The 21,886-nt window shown below is 43.7% G+C and overlaps 1 long non-coding RNA gene across 1 annotated transcript; it reads left to right on the forward strand.

The window, feature by feature from the left end:
- Nucleotides 1-72: 72 nt before the first annotated feature.
- On the forward strand, nucleotides 73-21,343 carry LOC147035416 (uncharacterized). The gene is made up of 3 exons (XR_015062371.1): nucleotides 73-407; nucleotides 4,532-4,655; nucleotides 20,133-21,343. It is a non-coding gene; the product is annotated as an uncharacterized LOC147035416 (long non-coding RNA).
- The last annotated feature ends 543 nt before the right edge of the window (nucleotides 21,344-21,886 follow it).

Consider the following 21,886-nt stretch of genomic DNA (forward strand, 5'->3'; position numbering starts at 1 on the left):
TGAGAGGCGTGCTGACGTGCTCCTCTCTTCTCTCTCTCTCTCTCTCTCTCTCTCTCTCTCTCTCTCTCTCTCTCTCTCTCTCTCTCTCTCTCTCTCTCTCTCTCTCTCTCTCTCTCTCTCTCTCTCTCATAAACGTACAACTTCGTGACTCAGCTGATCCAACAATGGTGAGTGTCTTGCTCCATTGAGCACGTGAACAAATTCATCTCAACACGAACAACGAGAATTGCACTGCTATCTCATCATGTCGAGGAGAAGTCAGCCAGGGAGACCCTCCGTCCTGATCGAGTACCTCGCCCCAACTATGTCCTCACCAATCCAACCGCCTTGTCTATTTTGCACCTTCTCACGTCCCCTGACCAATCATGAGCATCGGGGGAGTGACTTGCTGGTACCAAGCCGGGAAGGTGGGTGTCATTTTCCTGCTCGGAAATGTTCGGCTCTGTTGTTGAAAACGTGATTCTTTTATTTCTGGTTTTGTAAATGCAAAAACATAGGAAATGGTTACAGGAGACAATCACACACTGGGATCAATCAGACTTAAACCCGGCATCGTTAACACAGCACCGCTACCCCGTGTGGTGACATGTAACGATCTAAAGCTAACAGTTTTCCCTACTTCAATAACATTGAGACGTCTCCTGCTCGTCCACAGACCATGCTACACTTTACAATCCTACCTTTGCTATGAAGTTCCTCCATCTAACCCACAAACATAACAATATTTTCTTCATCCATTAAACCACTCCGCACCCCACTCCAAATCCCTCCTCTTTCCAAATTTCCAAATTTACAGAGAGTTTCCCTCTGTATCAATCTTTCTCCACCCCAGGCATCTTCTCCTGCCCCTCATTCCTCCCTACACCCATTGTTTGTCCATGTCAGCTCTATCTTGGCCTTCAACTCTGATGTTGGTGTTTCTCCCCTCTCTCTGCTGTTAGTTTTGTCCTGTTGCATCCTGATCCTTTCATCGAACTAATACTACCTCTTCCATGAGCCTCGACTATGCATACAAGAAAGTGACTGGTGACAGAATAATAAAAGTGAGCAACAAGTAAAGGTAGAATCAGAAAAAGAAAGTTCAAATCCAAATATGTACAACGAAATAAGTAATAAAGTTAAGGAAAATTAAAAAATCAATTTCATCAAAAACAACTCTAAAACATTCTTTGTTTCCACGAATGGATTAACCAATCACAGAAAGAGTCATACACTGGAAGATGTCTTGCTTTTTGAAGAAAAATCACAAGACGCAGAATGCAGCAGTTGAAAGGAAGAAACAATTGATAAAAAAAACAACTTCAAGGAAGAATTGACATCCTGTGCTAATATATTTTACAACATAACTGTAAAAATGTCACCAATCCAAAAAAAGGAAACTAACCACTAATGTAAAGGTAGGTCACCCACATGAGATAAGGCCAGATCATGTCATCGAGATATACAACCCACAGGTTGGTAATCACAGTGCTGGTTTTGATTTGCCTAATGGTCTCCTCCTTCTGTGTGGAAGTTTTCTTGTAAGGGAGCTAATAGTCCTAAACCAGACTCGGTGGTGTAATGGTTTAGACTTTAGAGCATCTGCTCTGAGCCTTTGAGGTCGGTGGTTTGAATCCCAACCGAGTCATGCAAAAGGCTTTTGAGCTCGCTATCATGTGCAGCCTGTGGCTGCTGGTTGCATCATTTTCTGGAGGCGAAGCTGTGCTGCTGATGCGGTGCCCACTGGTACTCATTTTGCTGTCTTCAGAAGAATGGCACGTTGAGTCAACCCCACCTGGTGTTGATTCAACAGCCGACAGGGATTTGAACTCGAGACCCTGAGATCTTAAGCCAGCCACTTTAACCGTTAAGGCAACACCAGGCTTAGGACTTTAGAAATAGCACATGTTGTGCTCTTGCTTGATGCTCAGCATTCAAAAATGATAAAGCACGGACAAACAACCATAGGTTGGCAACCAGTGTGCAGGCTTTGATGGGCCGAATGGCCTCCTCCTGCATTGGGGTTCTTTGCAAGGGAATTCATTTAATGAGGTTCACTGGTGAGTGGTGAGAAAAGAAGACAGCTATCCTTCATTTTGAGAGAGCTAAAAGTGGTCACGATAAGATTAATGGCGTGACGGGACCACGGGGAACGACCTGAGAGTAAGTGCAGAGCTATTCAGAATAAAGACCAATGACTGCACCATATTTTCAAGAAGGAAGCCAGACTCTGCACAGAGTATGGTCTCAATGGATGGATGGATGGATGGATGGATAGATATATGGATGGATGGATGGATGGATAGATCAAATGTAATCGGGTATTGATAAAGCACAGGCATGATGGGCCAAATGGTCTCTTCCTCTATCCCAGTTACTTGTACATGTATTTCTTGGTCGAGTAAAAGAAACGTTTTTGAAGTACGAAATTATAAAAGTTGTCTGATAAAAGTAGCATAATGTTAAAAAGTAGATTTTGAAACTACCTTTTTAGAAAATAGTAAAGATATAGAATGATCTACCATATTGACTTGTTTGGTGTTCCACTCGAAGCACGCTACATACTATTTCCATGAGCCAAGACTTCAACCATAAACCATTTATTTGACCATTGTCTCCTTGTTATTAATATTAAAGGACATCAATTATCCCAGATGTCCTGATTGGTGAATGAGGTGGTGCACTGAATAACCTCTACCCTTAATCAAGACCACACACCGTGGCTTCGACTTCCTTTGTGTCACGTTCCTCAAACGATTATAATTTTCCTCAAACGTGGCCTTTGAGGGTTAGTAAAAAAATGCAATCTTCAAACCACCCATCATTATCTGCAAATGCGAGTACATTCACGTCTATGGTCCCTCGATACTCGTTGGGTGTTTTGCAGTATATTTTAATAGGATGAGTGGTCTTAAACAGTTACAGCTGAACATTCCACGGGACTACTGCTCTGTTTCCATGAACTGGCCAGAACGAACCACAAGGAGGTATTTATTTATTACATTCACAAAATGGTGGTCTTTTAAACGCCCCTTTATCTCCCCCCCCCCCCATTACTGATATGCTCCCTTCAGTTACTCTTACATCCACCCAACGTACTTTCTATTCTCACTCCTCACACTTCTGGACATCATTTTTATTTCGCTTTGTTACCCCGCGCACGCGAAGCGAAAAGCGGGGTCAAGCTGTCTGTCCGTCTGTCTGTCTCCAACCATCAGTTTATGATCGAGGAACAACTTAATTTCAATTTAATGTTAAATTTTGAACACAAATCGGAACATGATTCAGGAAACAAACCTGAAGTTCAGCATTATTTTGGCTCTGAATTGGGCAAATTGTATGGAATTCCATCCCGATCATGCACGTGCAGAGAGGAGTGAGATGATTTTTTTTTAAAACTCTGTCTTCCTGTCTGGCAGTCCAACAAATTTGAAAATCATCCCAAACAGGAAACTTACTGTTTTTATGGATGTCATAAAGGACACAAACAACAGGCATGAATAACTACCGTAACTTGTTCAATAAGGTGATTGTAAAAGACGGTGGGTGCATCAACGGTGGTAAAACTTCCAAAAAAAAAGCTTCTTTTTTCTCTACAACATTTAAAACTTTTATTTTATTTCAATTGAATTATATACTTGAACACTGTAGAATACCAACCGCCTTGTTGGCACTTTCAAAAAACCCCTTTAGTTTAGCAGTACTTGGGCAAAACATTAGGGCATTTTACGTCATTCCGACCAATCAATCAAATTTGTTGCTCGCAGACCACACTGATGTCCTTTTTTCTCAAGATTGCATGGGATAAGGTGTTCTATGAACTCTCGTTCATCCTGTACCTCCCTCCAAATGTAAAAATTAGATTGTCAAAAGCAATTGGGGCTCGTAGAAATACTTTAGAGTATTTTTGTCCCCTTCATGAGTCAATTTTGGACATCACCTGGTAGTTTGAATTAAGGAACCTCCTTCTGCACTAAAGTGCTTTGTGCTTTTTCAATAGCATGCAAATTAAGTACATTCAGGTATTATGTACTGTATTCTATTTAAAATATACAGAACTTTCCAAGTTTGACATAAATGGAAACAATTGTAAACAAAAATGAAAGAAGCAAGATTGTAGATTTACCTTTGTTCTGTACACCGACCCATATAATTATGGAAATATTTCATCCTCCGTCATTTATTTATTTTATAAGTCTGGTTATCTGTACAGGAACAAGAGGTTATGGCTATAAAATGGCTTGATGGTATGATATGATTGAAGAGAGAGGATTGGTAATAAGGATGTAGCCAAATACAGTTCAAAGGATAAAAATATAATAACAACAATAGTAAGGGTGATTTCATTTAAAAGATTAAATTGGCTGTAAAACAGCAATGTAAAGTACACTGTAATTAATGTTAATATTTACTTTTGCTGTTCTGCAAAACATTGACCTTACTGTGCGCTGGCAAATTATGCCAGAGGTTTGCACACTCGCCTTTAAGCTGTCTAGTCTGGGTTTGAATCCCGATGCGGCTAGAAACTGTCCTTCTGGTGTTTCACATGCAGGGAGATACATCAATGTGTGTGCCGTCCTTTGGAAGGATGTTAAGCTGGAGGTCCCATCTACCAGCTGCACTGGTCGTTGGCTGGTGGACGTGAAACATCTCAGGACGTCCTTCATGAAGAATATGTGAGTTATTGTCAGCATCCTGAACAAGTTACAAATTCCCACCTAAGTCGCATTCAGTCAAAAGTCAGGCCTGACGTTGAGAAGTCAGTGAAATACTTGGGCCAAAGACGTTCTCAGGCCAAACCCACAAGAAGATGAAAATAATTGGAGTGGTTAAATAAGAAGTCGTAGTAGTGGTAGTAGTTGTCATATCGTAGTAGTAGAAGTGGAAGGAGTAGTCGAAGACTAGTTATTGATCTCTTGCAGCACTTTTTTCTACGGTTTTAAAGACAGCTCCATATTATGTATGAAAAAACAGCGAGACTCCCCCCCCCCCCCCCATAAGCACTTCCTACTGAACAATACTGTATGAGCATGCTTACCATCATCCTCCCTTCCATTTATCCCCCTCGCCGACCTCTCCACTTTCCCCCTCCTCTCTGGTCATGGCCCCAACCTTTTTTTCCTTATATCCTTCCATCTAAATTTATTGTTGTGGGAATACCTTCTAGGGGTTAACATTGTATCGTATAACAATTGCAATTTCCGTAGTCATGTTTAGCGTAAGCGCAAGGTAAAATGACCATATTAGGAAATGCGTCATTATTTGTGTAGAAAGCAGCCGTTTTCCTTTTTTTTTTTGGTATACCTTGTCGAGGCTCGTGTGAGAGCTAGCACACAATGCACAGCAAGGGGGCATGAGACAAGAGGGGAGGGAGTGGGAAGGACAAAACAGTGGGGAACAGAGACATTAGGAGATCTGTGGAAGGGAGAGGAATGGGACGGGGAACATGGGGAATACAAGATGAACATTACAGGGACTTTCAAGAAGGAAAGCAAGGAATTTGAAGGAGGTGGGCTTGGGTGGATTATCGGGGGTAGAAAAGATCGAGGATTTGGATGGGGGACGATAAGAGGTGGTGGTGAACAGCTGTTTTGAAAGCCTGGAGGGAAGAATGGGATTTGAATAGAGTGAGGGAGTTTATTCCAAAGGTGGAAAAAAAGAGGAATGAAAGAGTGAAGGTGAGCAGTGATTCGTGATTTTGGTAGTTTTACCAGAAGGGCGTTGTTGGTGGACCTTGAGCGCCCTGTGGAAATGTGGTGGGGACAAATCGCAGAGAGAGCAGGGGGGGCAAGGCTGGAGAGGAGATGGTAGAAGACAGAAAGACCACCGACCAACCTGCGGTGATTGAGTGAGAGACCCAAAGACTCAGCCTCATTGTGGGAGATGCCAATGATCCGAAATGCCATGGTTTCTCCAGCGTGAAGCCGAGAAAGGTGAGAGGCAGGAGCACCAGCCCAGAGGGGAGAGCAGTACTCCATCACACTGTGGACAAAAGCTTTGTAAGTGGTCAGGAGCTCAGGTGGGCCGATGAAGGACTTTGCACGACAGAGGATTCCTAGTCGGCGACTGGCTTTGGAGGTGAGGTTTGAAATGTGTCTTTCCCAGGAACGGTCATGGCAGATAGTGAGACCCAGAAGCTTGAAAGAAAGCACTTCTTCCAGAGGATTGTTGAGAAAGTAGATAGGGGGGGGGGGGGTTCTAAACGGTCCTTTTGAAGAGACAGTGAGAGTGTGAGATTTGTCCGGATTGAAAGACATGTTCCACGTGTTGGACCAGTTTGTGATTTTATCCAGATCTGCAGTGAGAGAAGAAGCTGCTGCTTGCCAGTCTGAAGGATGGCAGATGGTACGGCAGAGGGTCGAGTCATCAGCAAAGAGATATAGAGGATTTTCCAGAGAGTCGGAGAGATCATTGATGAAAACCAGAAAAAGAACAGGGCCCAGAACGCTACCTTGAGGAACTCCAGCCTGGACAGGAAGAGGGGATGAAAGAACTCCATTTAGGGCCACACGGTGACTGCGACAGGAGAGGAAGTCTGCGAGCCATGAGTGGAGATGGCTTTGGATACCATAGGAAGAGAGTTTGGTGAGTAGGGCAGGGTGCCAGACCGTGTCAAAAGCATGTGATATGTCCAGGGATACAGCTCAGATTTCCAGTCTGGCATCGAGGACCTCCATCCATTGTTGGGAGAGCAGAAGCAACATATCCAGGGTAGAGTGACCTGATCTGAAACCAAATTGATGATCGGAAATCAGGCCATTGGAGAAGAGGAAGGATTTAATGTCTGAAGCGATGATGGATTCCATAACCTTGCTGATGATTGGGAGAAGGCTGATGTGCATGTTCCTTCCGTGCATGTCCATGCCTAAAGCTGTTTCTCCCTGGAACCTTCAAAAAAAAGATTTATCCTTTTGTAGTTTGTCCTCTATGTCCTTTATGGGGAAACACCAGGCCATAGGCACAACTTTTAGTTCAAAGGTGCGGATTCGGCATAAAGGGCACGTCCCGCCATGTTTGTAGAACTTGCGTGAAGTTTAAGAGCGAGATGTGGTTCGATTGACATTAGAATCGCCAATCAGCGCAGGACGGATGATGAGTATCTGCATCACGGGGTAGAGCGTGGTCCAAGTGGATAAAGGTGGTGGTAACTGGGGGCAGAAAGAGTGGCAACGTGGACTTTGGTGTGGGAGGCTGCCCGTTTTGTATGAGTGCTCAGTCGGCACAGCAGACACACCTTGCTGCTTAGCTGCAGCCCCATTTCCCCAACACCAACTGGAACTTCTACAACTAACCGAGGCCAGCCTGAACTCCTGAATCCTGGACTCTTTGGACCGTGCCTGTTTGCGTATGATCGAGCTGTGCCATACGTTCCTCCATTGGGAACTGCTGTGATCCATCAAGCACAGCAAGGCTATTCCTTGTCTTGTCGAATTCTCCCTGATCCTTCTTCTGTGATGTGCCTGAGGTATTAAGGATTACATACTAAGGATCTACGGACTGTACGATACCCGGGGTATGTATTTCTGTGTACATCAATGCTTTCATTTCCCTTGTTTTTCCTCCCCTTTCGCTTGATAATTACACACATGAAGTCACTTGGTGTCTGAGTAATTTGAGTTGCCCTCATCGCAAATTGTTTTCGTAATTTATAGTCCATTAAAGGACAGTTTGGGTTCGGAATGATTAGTGTCCGAATGAAAAGCACCCTGCATCTGGCGCAGTGACTGCTTGAACCACCATTTGGGTGCCGGATGTGAGGAAGTACCAGCACTTCGCTTAGCCTGCTCAGATGTTCCACTGAAGTATGGTAGTGTGGAAAACAGGCCCACAAACCTGCTTGGAGCATCAGACTCGGTGGACCGACATGACCACGTCAACAATGATTGTCAGGATTCGGACCAGGCAACTTGGTCGACCTGACGGCTGTAACAATACGGACATCCTACAGCACTTTTGTCAGCACTGCAGCATTGTCAGTAAAGTTTTTAGGATATATGCATCCAGACCCGAGAAAAATCTAATTGGGTTGTTCTTGTCACCCACCCAACTCAGCCACCAAGTTTTGTCATTTCCCGTCCACGACTTTTTGAAATATCGTGGGATATCTCGTTTTTGGCCCAATCTCTCAATGATGGAGAAGATGAAGAATCACTTCACCATTCTACTCTCCTGATCTGGATCTGGATCTTCATCAAAACATAATCAATCTATCCTTGTCACACACCCAACCTGTCCACCAAGCTTCATCCAAATCCATGCATAACTTTTTGAGATATCCTGTGAACAAACAGACAAACACACAAACAATTTTTTTTTTTTAAAAACTCTCGTATCCAGATCCAGATCTTCACCAAAATTGAATCAATTCCTCATTGGCAGATACCCAACCTCTCCACTAAGTTTTGTCCGAATCCGTCCACAACCTTTTGAGATATCCTGCTCACAGACAAACAGACAGGGTTGAAAACGTAACCTCCATCCACCTTTGGTGGTGGAGGTACAATGGCTGCCAAGAATAAAATCTGGTGGCAAATGTGTGGTGGAAGAGAGGATTAGGGGTAGGGGGAGGGGTAGGGGGAGGGGTAGGGGGGTGAGGGGGGTTACTTTTTATTTGGGTGACATATGTTTAATATGTATGCAAAATGACAAATTTCGATCTGTCACTCAAAACCCATCCCCCACCTCCATGCACACCATTTAAACACTGTTTGAACCCCTCCTATACGAAGTACACATTGGATCTTTTAGTGGGGCAACTTAGCTAAATATAGCATAACAATTGTGCATTTTTTGAGGAAAGCACCAAATTTGGCACACTAGTAGCCTATCATGTTATGAACAGATTTAGATATTGGGCTATCTCAAAATTTTTGATGGCAGTGGAAAATAGCTGCCACAGCCATCAGCGGCTGAATTTGAGATGGCCCAATATCCAAATCTGTTCATAATATGATAGGCTACTAGTGTGCCAAATTTGGTGCTTTCCTCACAAAATGCACAATTGTTATTCTGAGTTGCCCCACTATTTGTCTTCACAATTTAACACCACACTGCCAGAGCATCCTTTGCAGATATGAAATATATGCTCAAAAAGCATTTATTCCTAATAATACAGCAGATCGATTACTACAAATGTTGGAAAATGAAAAAAACATGTATAGAAAAAGAATTTATGAAACAAATGCCCTCATTGATAAATATATTATTGAACAACCTCAAATGCATATTATATAAATGTTCAAACATAATAAACACAATAACCACAACACAATCATTTAACATGTTGAGTTTCAAAAAAGGCATGGACACAAACTTATTAAACATCCACTGTTGAGTTTCTACACCTCTGACAAACGAACCAACACTAACGTCCACATGATTCAACTTTTCACTTCAAGTTATTGTGTGCTATAAAGTAATTTCATGCTTTTCCAAAGGGAGGGTACAAAAAATAAATGAGAGTTCAAAAACGCCTCACAACACACGCTTCACTTGTGAATTTGTGTTGAGGTGTCTGTTAATATATCAAGCAAACACCTTCGCTGCAGAGGGGAGAAAACTGCCCGACCAAATTCCTGAGATTAAGCAAAGTGAGGTACAGGGTGGATGTTAACATGAAGTTAAGTGAGATTAAGTCATTGTATAAGAAGGATTGGTATTGGATGTAGATGATAAGCAAATTCATAAAGCGTACGGATAAGGTCGAGGAATAATGAGCCAATGACCTAAACCCAACAGGCAGGAAAGATGATGAATGTTTGCACCACTTCTTGTAAGGCAAATTGGTCTTTACAAGATTGCATATTGTTTGATACTACAGTTACTACACATGCTTAATATAACGACAATACTATTGTAGTTGTATTAAGGGTTAAGTTATATAAAGGCCTATTAGGGCCAAGCCTGGTGTTGACTTGGCAGTTAAGGTGGCTGGCTTGGGACCAGAGGGACCTGAAGGTCCTGAGTTTGAGCCCCTGTTTTTTTTTTTTTAATCCTTGAATTAACACCAGGTAGGGTTGACTCTGTCATCCTTCTGAGGTCAGCAAAATTAGGACGAGCGTATTGGGGTAATAACCATTTGGGGTTACCTGTGTTGAAGTAGAAACCTGTCCATGGCTGTACTCTTTGCCAATGAAACTGCCTCGCCAGTTCTATGCACCTTTATGGCACAAAATGAATGGTAGGTATTATTATAAGGGTACCCAGTCAGGACTGGGTAATTAGGGTACCCAGTCAAGACTGGGTAATGAGGTAACCTATTGTTTTTCTTCTGTTTATTTCTTATTTCTTATTCTTTTTCCGCCCGCAATTTGCGGGCTTTTTCGGTTTAAAAATTATTTTCTCATGAACGGTAAGTCCGATCGACACGAAATTTTCACCATAGTATGTATCCTTTTTTATAGCACTTTTTTCATCTTTTTTTTTGACAGTTTATAATTTTGACGTCAGAGGTGACGTGGGACGGGCGCCATCTTGAAAAAAACCGATAAACTTTGGACCTCTGTATCTCTGAAACGGAGCAATGGAATTTTTTTTTCGCTTCATACATTTTAATAAGCTCCCCATGGGAGCTTAAAGTCAGGTCAGGTTCGATCTGTTGTCGGCGACTAAACCGTCTCCCCCCACCAGGTTTTCTGGTGAGGAGGGTGTTTGGATATGGACACCCAGCAGGATTAAAAACAAAACCTGTCAAAGGGCGGAGGAGCTCCTTGTGAGCCAACGGCCATCCATATCTAGTGCCCAACTGTGTCTGCGGACATCCTCCTGCAGTTGGGTTACTTCTTATTAGGAGGTTGGTGGCAGGATTTGCACTCCGGCCACCGTAAAACCCTTCATTCCGCAAAACGCAAAAACGCAAAAAAATCTGAAAACCCACTCCGTGGGAGTACCTCCTGTGCAGCTTCCCTTCGCAGGGCAGCTCACCGGATGACGGGATTGGGGCAAAGCCTTCAGGACCCCCACTCTTTGATGATAGGAGGGAAACCACGGGGTAACATCCCTGGGTCAGATTGCGGGAGAGTGTGTCGGAGTGGTGCTGAGGTGTCGTCCACCAGACGGCGGTCTCCTTGGGTTAACCTGAGGCGGTCCCTTCGGGTGGGTGCCTGGAATGTCCTATCCCTAAGAGAGGATGATCACCTGTCTCTGTTATCATCTGAGCTCAAGCGTTTGGACATCGGGATTGCAGCTCTCTCTGAGGTTCGGAGACCGGATTGCGGCGAGATAATGGTGGGTGGTTACACCTACTATTGGTCTGGTCGCTCTGATGGTTACCATACCCAAGGAGTTGCTGTAGCTGTGTCCAATAAGCTGACCCCAATGATAATTGAGGTAACACCGGTAAACGAGCGTATTATGAGATTAAGGATTCGTCACTCCTTAGGTGTCATTTCCCTGGTCTCTGTTTATGCTCCGACTGAGGCGAGTGATCTCACCGTGAAGGATGCATTCTACGCCACACTCGAGTCTGTGGTTGATCAGTGCCCCAGACAAGATACACTTCTAGTCTTGGGGGATTTCAATGCATCGACTGGAACTGATAGGGATGGTTATGAGGTATGTGTTGGTCCCCATGGGTCAGGAACTATGAACCAGAATAGCACTAAGTTCCTTGACTTTGCAAGAAGTCATGGACTTAGGGTGGCCGGTTCATGGTTTCAGCGCCCACAAGCTCATCGCTGGACTTGGTATTCCAACGCTGGCGGTGTGGCAAAGGAGATTGACCATGTCCTCATTGACGGTCGTTGGAGGATGATCCAGAACTGCAGGGTCTACCGGAGTGCTCAGTTCCTCAATACTGACCACAGGCTTGTTGTAGCAACTCTAAAGCTGCACCTTAAATCCTGGAGAATGGTACCATCCCAGCCTAGGCTGGATGTTGCCAAGCTCAGGGATGAGAAAGTAGCTGAGGAGTTTGCGAACAGGCTGAGTGGACACTTGGGGGGTCTGGGTGCTTTGGGGGGTCCTGAAGAGTTGCGGAGCGCCTTCAAGACCACCGTCCTTGATGTTGCCGGTGGATGCCTTGGAGCTCACCGCAGGGCAAAGAAGAATTTTGTCTCTCAAGGGACACTGGATACCATTGACCAGAGTCGCAGGGCCAGGCTGAATGGCAGAGCTGAGCTGTTCAGGGAGCTGAGGCGTAAAACTGTACGTGCGCTGAGGGTGGACAAGGAGGCCTATGTGCGAGGAATCTGTGAGGGGGTAGAGCATCACCTGTGGACAGGTGATTCTCGTCCTGCTTACAGGGGAATTCGCGCATTACGTTCATCCAAGCCCATCCCTCGGAGCACTGCAGTTCGAGCAGAGAGTGGTAGGCTCTTGACAGAGGAGTCCGAAGTGAAGGCCCGCTGGGCCGGTTACTTTGAGCGGTTGTACCAGGCTGATCCCCCAGCTGTCGAGTTGGACGTCAAGGGTGTTACAATCCCTGTTGCTGACCCTCGAATCAACTGTGGTCCACCTTCGCTTGTGGAAACACGGGCTGCGGTGAACCAGTTGAAACGGGGCAAAGCTCCAGGGATCTGTGGCATCCATGCTGAACTTCTCAAGGCTGGTGGAAATGCTGCACTCGTGTCGTTGCATGCAGTTTTGTGCTTTGCCTGGAACACAGGCATCATCCCAACTGACTGGAAGAGGGGCCTTGTTGTCCCTCTCTGGAAAGGGAAGGGTGATCGCCAAGACTGCAACAACTACCGAGGGGTGACGCTGCTCTCAGTGCCGGGCAAAGTCTTTGCTCGGATAATTCTTGAGAGGGTTCGCCACCATCTGCTTGAGCACCTGCGTCCAGAGCAGTCAGGCTTTACACCAAAGAGGTCAACGATTGACCGTATCCTTGCACTTCGTGTCCTCACCGAACGCAGACAAGAGTTTCGGCAGGGGCTGCTTGCAGCCTATGTTGATCTCTGTAAAGCGTTCGATTCAGTGAATCGGGATGTCCTCTGGAGGATTCTTGGTCTTCGTGGGGTGCCACCAAAACTGATCGATCTGATGTCTGAACTCTACTCTGGTACTGAGAGTGCTGTGAAGTGTGGTGGTACCATCTCTGACTTATTTCCAGTTGTTACTGGAGTTCGTCAGGGTTCCGTACTTGCCCCCACACTTTTCAGCACTTGTATGCACTTAGGGAGGATGTCGGAGAGATCAAGTTGTGGTGCATCGTTTGGCAATGTAAAGATCTCGGACCTTGATTTTGCAGATGATGCAGTCATCCTTGCGGAGACTTTAGACATCCTCTTGGGGGCCCTCGAGGTGCTGAATGAGGAGTCGGAGCCGTTGGGATTACGGGTTTCTTGGGTCAAAACGAAGATCCAGGCTTTCGGTGACATCTTGGATGCTGCTGTCCTGTCTGTGTCTGTTTGTGGTGAGGATGTTGAGGTCGTGGAGAGATTCACTTACCTTGGCAGTGATATTCATGTCTCTGCTGGCTGCGAGTCAGAGGTCAATAGACGTCTGGGTCGGGCCTGGGGAGTCATGGATTCACTGGATCATGGGGTGTGGCGCTGCCGGTACCTGTGCGGGAGGACGAAAGTCCGAGTCTTCAGGTCCTTGGTACTTCCAGTCTTGCTCTATGGGTGCGAGACTTGGACTCTGACCAAGGATCTGAGATGGAGACTTAATTCCTTTGGTACCAGGTCTCTTCGGAGAATCCTTGGCTATCGCTGGTCGGATTTTGTGTCCAACGAGCGGTTGCTGAGAGAGACTCGGATGAGATTTGTCACCTGCATAGTCCGTGAGCGTCAGTTGCGGCTGTATGGACATGTGGCTCGTTTTCCTGACGCTGATCCTGCTCACCAGATTCTCTCAGCGAGGGAGTCTCATGAGTGGAGGAGGCCAGTGGGCCGACCACGTGCCTCATGGTTGCAGCAGATTGACCATCATCTCAAGGAGATGGGGATGGGCCTGGCATCTGCCTGGGGGATGGCCAGACGGAGGCCCCTGGAGTACCGGCGGAAAGTGGACGCAGCGACGCGCTGTACTGGCACATGCTCCCATACCTGACCTGACCTGACCCCATGGGGAACACGGGTGATTTTTTCGTGACGTCACCGGTGAAGCGGTATGCCGGTGAAAATTCGTCAAGTACAGTGCTGCATTGGAAAAATCTGAAATTTATTGAGCATCATTTGCACAATAATTCACCATAGAAAAATATATTATGACGTCAAAAGTAACTTGGTTCGGCAGCCATCTTGTTTTGAAAAAAAAATTTTTTTTTTAATTCTTCTCCAGAACCGCTGGACAGATTGAGGCGAAACTTTACACACATTCCCCATGACGTCTTTTTTCAAGTTTGTTAATTTCTTATTGATTGGTCACATGGTTTGGTAGCCATCTTGAATTTAAGGTCACATTTACTCAAAAACCTTCAAACATCTTCTCCAGAACGGCTGCTCAGATCAAGGGGAAACTTCACAGACCTATTTCTCACGAGTAGTGAATATAAGCTTGTTAATTTCTAATTGATAGGTCACATAGTTTGGCAGCCATGTTGGATTCAAGAAAAATATTAAATAATGTTTTCTCTGGAATCAGATAACCTATCGAAGCGAAAATTTGCAACTATCATCTTCCTTCATGTCTGCATACATAGTAATAATTATGGCATCGCAAGTCACATGGTTTGGTGGCCATCTTGGATAGAAAAGCGCACCTTATCCGATTAACACGAAACTTCACACACGTATTCCACTAAAGGATTGGAGGCAGAATTTAAATTTATGATGTAATCGGTCACATGGTTCGTCAGCTATCTTGGATTGAAAATTAATAAATTTAAAAAATCTTCTTCTCCAGAACAGCTGGACAGATTGAGGTAAAATTTCACACACACTTTCCCCAAGACATCCTTTCACAAGTTTGTTAATTTTTAATTGATAGGTCACATGGTTTGGTGGCCATATTGAATTTACCCTAAAACCTTCAAACATATTCTCCAGAATGCCTGGTCAGATAAAGGGGAAACTTCACATGCATATTGTACACGAGCAGTGAGTGTATGTTTGATAATGAATCATTGATAGGTCACATGGTTTGGCAGCCATGTTTGATTTAAGAAAATATTAAATAATGTTTTCTCTGCAACCACATAACCTATCGAAGTGAAACTTGCCAACTGTAATCTAACCCCATGCCTGCGTATAGGGTAAAAATTATGATGTCACAAGTCACATGGTTTGGCGGCCATCTTGGATAGAAAACTCTCCTTATCCGATTAACACAAAACTTCACACACGTGTTCCACTATACGATTGGAAGCAGGATTTAAATTTATGATGTCATAGGTCACATGGTTAGTCAGCCATCTTGGATTGAAAATTAATAAATTTTAAAAATCTTCTTCTCCAGAACGGCCAGACAGATTGAGGCAAAAATTCACACACACTTTCCCCAAGACATCCTTTCACAAGTTTGTTAATTTCTAATTGATAGGTCACATGGTTTGGCAGCCATGTTGAATTTACCCTCAAACCTTCAAACATCTTCTCCAGAATGGCTGCTCAGATCAAGGGGAAACTCCCCAAACGTATTGCACATGAGCAGTGAATATAAGTTTGTTAATTTCTAATTGATAGGTCACATGGTTTGGCAGCCATGTTGGATTCAAGAATTATATTAAATAATGTTTTCTCTGGAACCACATAACCTATCGAAGCGAAACTTGGCAAATATAATGTAACTCCATGCCTGCAAGAGGGTAAAAATTATGATGTCAAAGTTACCAGGTTTGGAGGTCATCTTGGATCGAAAAACGCATCTTGTCCGATCAACACAAAACTTAACAAGCATAATCCACTTCGCCATGAGATGGAGAATTTAAATTTATGTTGTAATCGGGCACATGGTACGGCAGCCATATTGGATTGAAAATTAATAACTTTAAAAGTCTTCTCTGAAACAGCTGAACAGATCGAGGCAAAATTCCACATGTATGACCGCCTCTCCCTGACGAACAAAAAGTTCTCTCCCCCTTTTGATGTATGACACATCATTTGGCAGCCATGTTGGACTGAAGGGAAAATATTAATTAATGTTTACTCTGAAACTGCTACATCAATAAATGTGAAACTTGAGAGATGATGCAGCAGACTTGCGGAATGAAGGGTTTAAATTTCAACTCGATCGGCCCCATGTTTTGGCAGCCATGTTGGATTGAAGGATAAATATTAATTAATGTTTACTCTGGAACTGCTGCTTCAATATATGCGAAACTTCACAACTATAATCTAGCCGACATGTGAAATGTAGGTTTAAAATTTCAACCCGATCGGCCACGCAGTTTGGCAGCCAGAAATATTTAATTATTTGATTCTGAGAACTTTTAGATTTTTGTTGTTTTTTCCAGAAGGCTCACTTGGCTGCACCTGAAAGCGTTTGAGGGTACAGGAATAGCAATTCAGTTGATACCGCCAATGTCCCCAGGAAAAAGGGCTGACTCCATACGTAATAATTAGATTGAACACTTTGTGTTGCCCGGTTCGTAACTCGTCACTTCCATGCTGTATCGAAGCAGGGCTGTATTTGTATCACTCTTAAATAATGTTTTCTCTGGAACCACTTATCCTATCGAAACGAAACTTTGCGACTGTCATCTCCAGAAAGTCTCACGTTGTATCAAAGGTGGACGTCTGGGTACCCGGTCATCACTGCCAGCAGTTATAAAGTGGCAGTTCTAGTTATTATTGTTACTATTCGGGCCAAAAAAGAAGCATGACAGCTTCCTCAGGACAAGAATAGACATATATCATCACTTGTAATTTAAATAATTTTCAGTTTTTTTTAGTTAAGGCAATAGGATAAATGAGTTGTTCACTGTCACTCTTGCACAATTCCGGAGTAAGGTATAGAGGCTTTGAGGAAATATGTACATATTGTGATAATAAATGAGGAATAGCAAGCTTCCTTGTTTAGTCTTCCTCTTCTTTCATATGCAGCTCAAGGCTGTGGGGTAGCATCATTAGCTGAGTGCACAACTTACCACTGATGCATTGCCCTCTGTAGGTTCAGGCAGAAATTTGTAATTTGTTCAAGGTGCCGGTAATAGCTCTCCTGCTCTTAACAAAGGACTCCATGGGACCTTTAACATCCACGAACTAATGCCAGCAGTTTAACGTCCATCCGAGGGACAGCACTCAAATTGATGAATCACCACTGGGATGACAGCTTGTAGCCAGGTCGAGATTCGAACCCAGGCTAGGCAGCTTAGAGGCGAGTCGTGTGTACTTCTTGGCCTTCCTACCAGCCCATTGTTTAGTTAGTTATAACTATATTTGACTTAACATCTAATATTCAGGTCAGCTTGCTGGGTCATCTCCTTATTTTTTTTTAATCTAAAGGGTTATTTTTGTTTTCCTCTGTTGTATAAAGCACCATGGAGGAGCTTGTAATATATTATCAGGAGGACAAGGACAGGAAACATCAGTGTACTCTTACATGAATTACGAAGACAACAACAGACAATGGGCAAATCAACTTCAACATAGTGTACGGGATCTGAACCTGGGAACCCAGCAACAAGACTGTTTTCAAATGAGAATGGCAAACAGACTAACTAACCCAAGGTTGTCGGGTTAGATGCAGCTTTAGCTTAATTCCATCAAATGTCTACTTGCAAACATACCAAAATTTTCAACTTTATCTTCTACTAAGGAAATCAATGCGGTGGTTGGTATTTGTTTGAGAAAATATTTGAAATCACATTTGGTTTATCATTGCTCCCAGCTGACTGTACAGTCATTTGTTTAATCTGATATCTTTAACCACTCTGGCACCATTTTCTGGATGGTATGCCATCAGTTTTCCAGCTTTTGCCTGAAAGGCAACTGAAGGAAAATGGGAGGTGGGGTGGAAGAGGAGGGGCGGGCACTTGGAGATGGAGGGAAAGCTTTCAGGGTGGCTGAGTGTCACTTTTATTTTTACAGTTTCCTTGCAAGTTGTCCTGACAGGCCGCACATTCCTGTGGCTACCTGTAACTCCCACCAGCAAGGAAAGCTATTGGCCAGCAAACTATCCAATCAGAGAGATTTCTGAGGGCTTGTGTTGCTAGCTTGGATGGAGCGAGTTAACGGAGCAACCTTAATGCATCCTTGCAAATGCCCACTCACTAGATAGAGCAGTGTCAGCAAGCTGCAGCTGATGAATGGTTACTCTTTCAGTTCTGGCACGCATTACTATTCAAATTGGAGTGCAGTATGACAGTAGTTTGTAACTTTAACTTCGCTATGTTTTGCACAAATGGCATCAAAGGAGATGCTATATACTGTATATAATATGCATGCACTATGTTACATACATTATCTGACTTTTCAGAGCTCTTTGGATTTGTATTGTGCACAATTTCCCTCCTGTTTGTTGATGACTGATCTGTATCATTAAAATGATTGCTCTGCATCAAATATGACTGCCATGTCTCATGAAGACCCTTCCAGGGCTTTACGTATTGTAAAGGGTGGTGTGTTGTAAACATATATAGTATACTAGGAAAAAAATCCGTCCCTAGTGATGGAAAAAGCTAGCCATGGTGGTGGTGAGAAAAACGACAAAAGATGACAGTCAGGCAAATGTCTGGGAAATTAAATCCATCCTGTAGTGCTCAACGTCACCAAAGGTGGCGCTATTCAAACTGATTGCAATGGCAGGGAAGTATGTTCCATCATTTTTCCCAGGGGTTTCCCAGTGGCCGAAGGAGCCGCTAACTCCGCTAAAGCCTGGCCAATACAATCTTTTCCCTTTGTGACAAATTTGGTCCAAATCCTTCCAGATGTGTAGGAGTGTATATGTAACACACAGACAGACAGACAGACGTTTATAGTAATATATACTGCATATATCTATGTGTATATATACCGGGCGTAGTGACGTGCGCCTGTAAACCGGCTACTCGGTGGCTTGGGTTGGAGGATCGCTTGAGGACGGGAGCTCTGTGCTGAGCCACGCTATGAGAGGATGAAGGGCAGCCCGGAATCATGGCGAAACCCAATCCTTATCCCTGTGTCGTAAGAGGCGACCAGGGCTGCGTCAGGAAGGGCATCCGGTGTAAAAACTGTGCCAAATCAGTATGCGGATCATAACGGATGATCCGCTGTGGCGACCCCTAACGGGAGCAGCCGAAAGAGGAAGAAGGTGTGTGTGTGTGTGTGTGTGTGTGTGTGTGTGTGTGTGTGTGTGTGTGTGTGTGTGTGTGTGTGTGTGTGTGTATACAAGTTTATATTTTAGTAAACCATCAATAAGATTGATGTTTAATGCTGTAGCAAAAATTAACCTAGGAATGCACCACAGCAATGTTGAACCAAATGGCCTTATTGACACTTTTTATCATGATGCTGACCTTCTGCATGCGAAAACAATATGGTACAGCAAATTTCAAGGCAATTGGTCCAGTGGTATGGAATTTTATAGAAATTAAAGAAAAGCTCCACATACACACACACACACACACACACACACACACACACACACACACACACACACACACACACACACACACACACCCCTCATTCATATATTGTATATACGTAGTATATATATATATATATATATATATATATATATATATATATATATATATGCGGGGTACACTTTCACATGGTAAGCAATAATGAACCGGTAGACTCACATGAATTATTTTTTTCATTTTTTATATTTTCATTTACGGATTTTAACCAATGGTTCTGTGATTTTTCTCCAGTGTATCAGCTCAGACGTCCGTCGGCTCGCAAAATTACCATGCTTCCCCATTGTGTCTGGTCGCTCACCTGCATTGATTTTTTTTCATTTATTTGTTTTCAATTACTTCTTTTATTTTATTCATGTTTTCATTTTTGGATGCTTTCCGACAGTTCTGTAATTTATTCCAGGGTATGGGCTTTGATCTCCGTCTGCACGTAAAATTTCAAATTTCTACATCACCCGGAAGGTACCGAACATTATCATCAGTCAGTGAGTCAGGGAGTGATTAGAATGAGACATATATATATATATATATATATATATATATATATATATATATATATATATATATATATATATATATATATATATATATATTACAATCACTTTGGAACAGGCAGGGTGGGCAGCATGCAATTTGGGCTCCATGCAGTCAGACAGCAGCTGGGTCATTGGGGTCAGTAGACAATGCTGCCTGTGTGTGTTGGCCACAGATCAGAGGACCTGCTCTTTCCCCTGTTTGCCGGCCTTCACACCTCACTCGCCGTACTGGCGAGGCACTGCTGGAGGCCTGCTTGACCGCCGTCAGTGGCAGACGTTTCGGATGAGAGGGGAGGATGGGAGTTCACCAGCCATGAGTGGTCAATCCAAACCAGTTTTCACATGGGCTTCCATACCTTATGATGTCATGACGTTTAAAAACTACTGGCACAAGGGGTACTGCCAAAAAAAAGGAACCACACCAGGGGGCTTATTTACAAATATTAGTTTTTAACAGTTTCCATAAGTGTTTTTATATTTTGTTTTGATGTGTTTCTTGTTTAATACCAAGATGACTGCCAGCTTTGCACTTTGGATACAGGGTCTTGATTCAACGGGCTTTGTCTTCCTGCAGACAACTGACCACACCATAATGAAGTCAGTTAACTCGGAAATAAAATTAATAAAGAGCATTGAAGCATTATTTGGCAAGGAGAATGAAAGACCTGAACCAGGTATCTTTCATGAAAGGCCTATCCATATCTTCACAAATGCTTGTCTGTTCGGCACTAATGAGCCATATACTTATTGCATAAGCAAAAAGGCAGGGGCAGGAGGGAGATAAATTGTACCAAGTAAACTTAAGAAAAGGGAGGATTGAGGAGAGAAGTCGAGGGAGAGATTTAGGTGGGTTAAGGGGGATGTATGAAGTTGACGGGGGAAGGAGAGAGGTAACCATTCAACCGTTCTATTGAAGTCTGTGGAGTGCCTTGTGCACACCTGTTGGTGCTGATGACAATTCTCCCACAAGCATATCCATTGGCACCAAAGCGATTGCACACCTGAGAAGGTCTACATCCTCTGTGTTCATGTGCCAACACATACATCTTCCAAGTTTATAAATAATGACATTAACAACAGGAAGAACATGTTTTTTCCAGTTCAAAAATGGTTGAATTCAAATATATATATTTATTTTCTAACTTTGCTTTCGATTGTACTTTATTCTATCCAACGATGTAATACAAAGAGTATTCCTCAGCTTTTGTTTCAATTTTTTTTTTTTTTGGAAATATTTAAAGAGCACATTAATATAAAACCTTTTACAATAAAATTTATTGCTCGAGTTATATGTGATTAACTGCTGCTTTTCGAAAAATGTCTATAATACAAAGTCCATTTGTCAAGCATTTTAACCTTCCTTTTGTTCTCAACTGCTTGATAGTGCAAAGTGTCCAAAGGTGCCAAGGGTTACAGTATCCGTGGACTGGCAGTGGGCGACCAGGGGACAGAGGTGAAGTGGTCACAGCCCCCCTGGCCCGATGCAAGGAATCTGTCTCTGCCGGCCTGGCGTCGGAATGGCTCTCGCCTTGCCCCGGTGACGGGTGACCTGCCATCAATGAGGCCACAGCGCCTAGGCCGCCCCCTGCAGAGTGTGTCCATTCAGAGGCAGCCTCGCTGACGCTCTTCCCAGATCCCTACGCTGGGAAGTATGAGGCAGGATAATTCCGGGTTGGGGGAATGTGGGGGGAGGAGGTGGAGTGGGGCTGGGGGTGGGCGAGGGGGTTAGTATGGACAAGAAATCACTGAAAGAACCACTTTGGCAGAGAGAAGGCCTTAGAACATGTAGCTACCAGGTTCAACATTCATCTAGCCATCTAGCTATCTCTCGATCCTTTTGCAGAAATAACCAACAATTTTCTGGGAAAATCTGGCAATATGGACTGTTAGGAAATTGCATTCCAAGGAATTTGTAATCATATTCAAA

Source organism: Eptatretus burgeri, chromosome 1 (genome assembly GCF_056783735.1).
Source record: "Eptatretus burgeri isolate ZD-2024b chromosome 1, Ebu_testis_v1, whole genome shotgun sequence".
Lineage (NCBI taxonomy): Eukaryota > Metazoa > Chordata > Myxini > Myxiniformes > Myxinidae > Eptatretus > Eptatretus burgeri.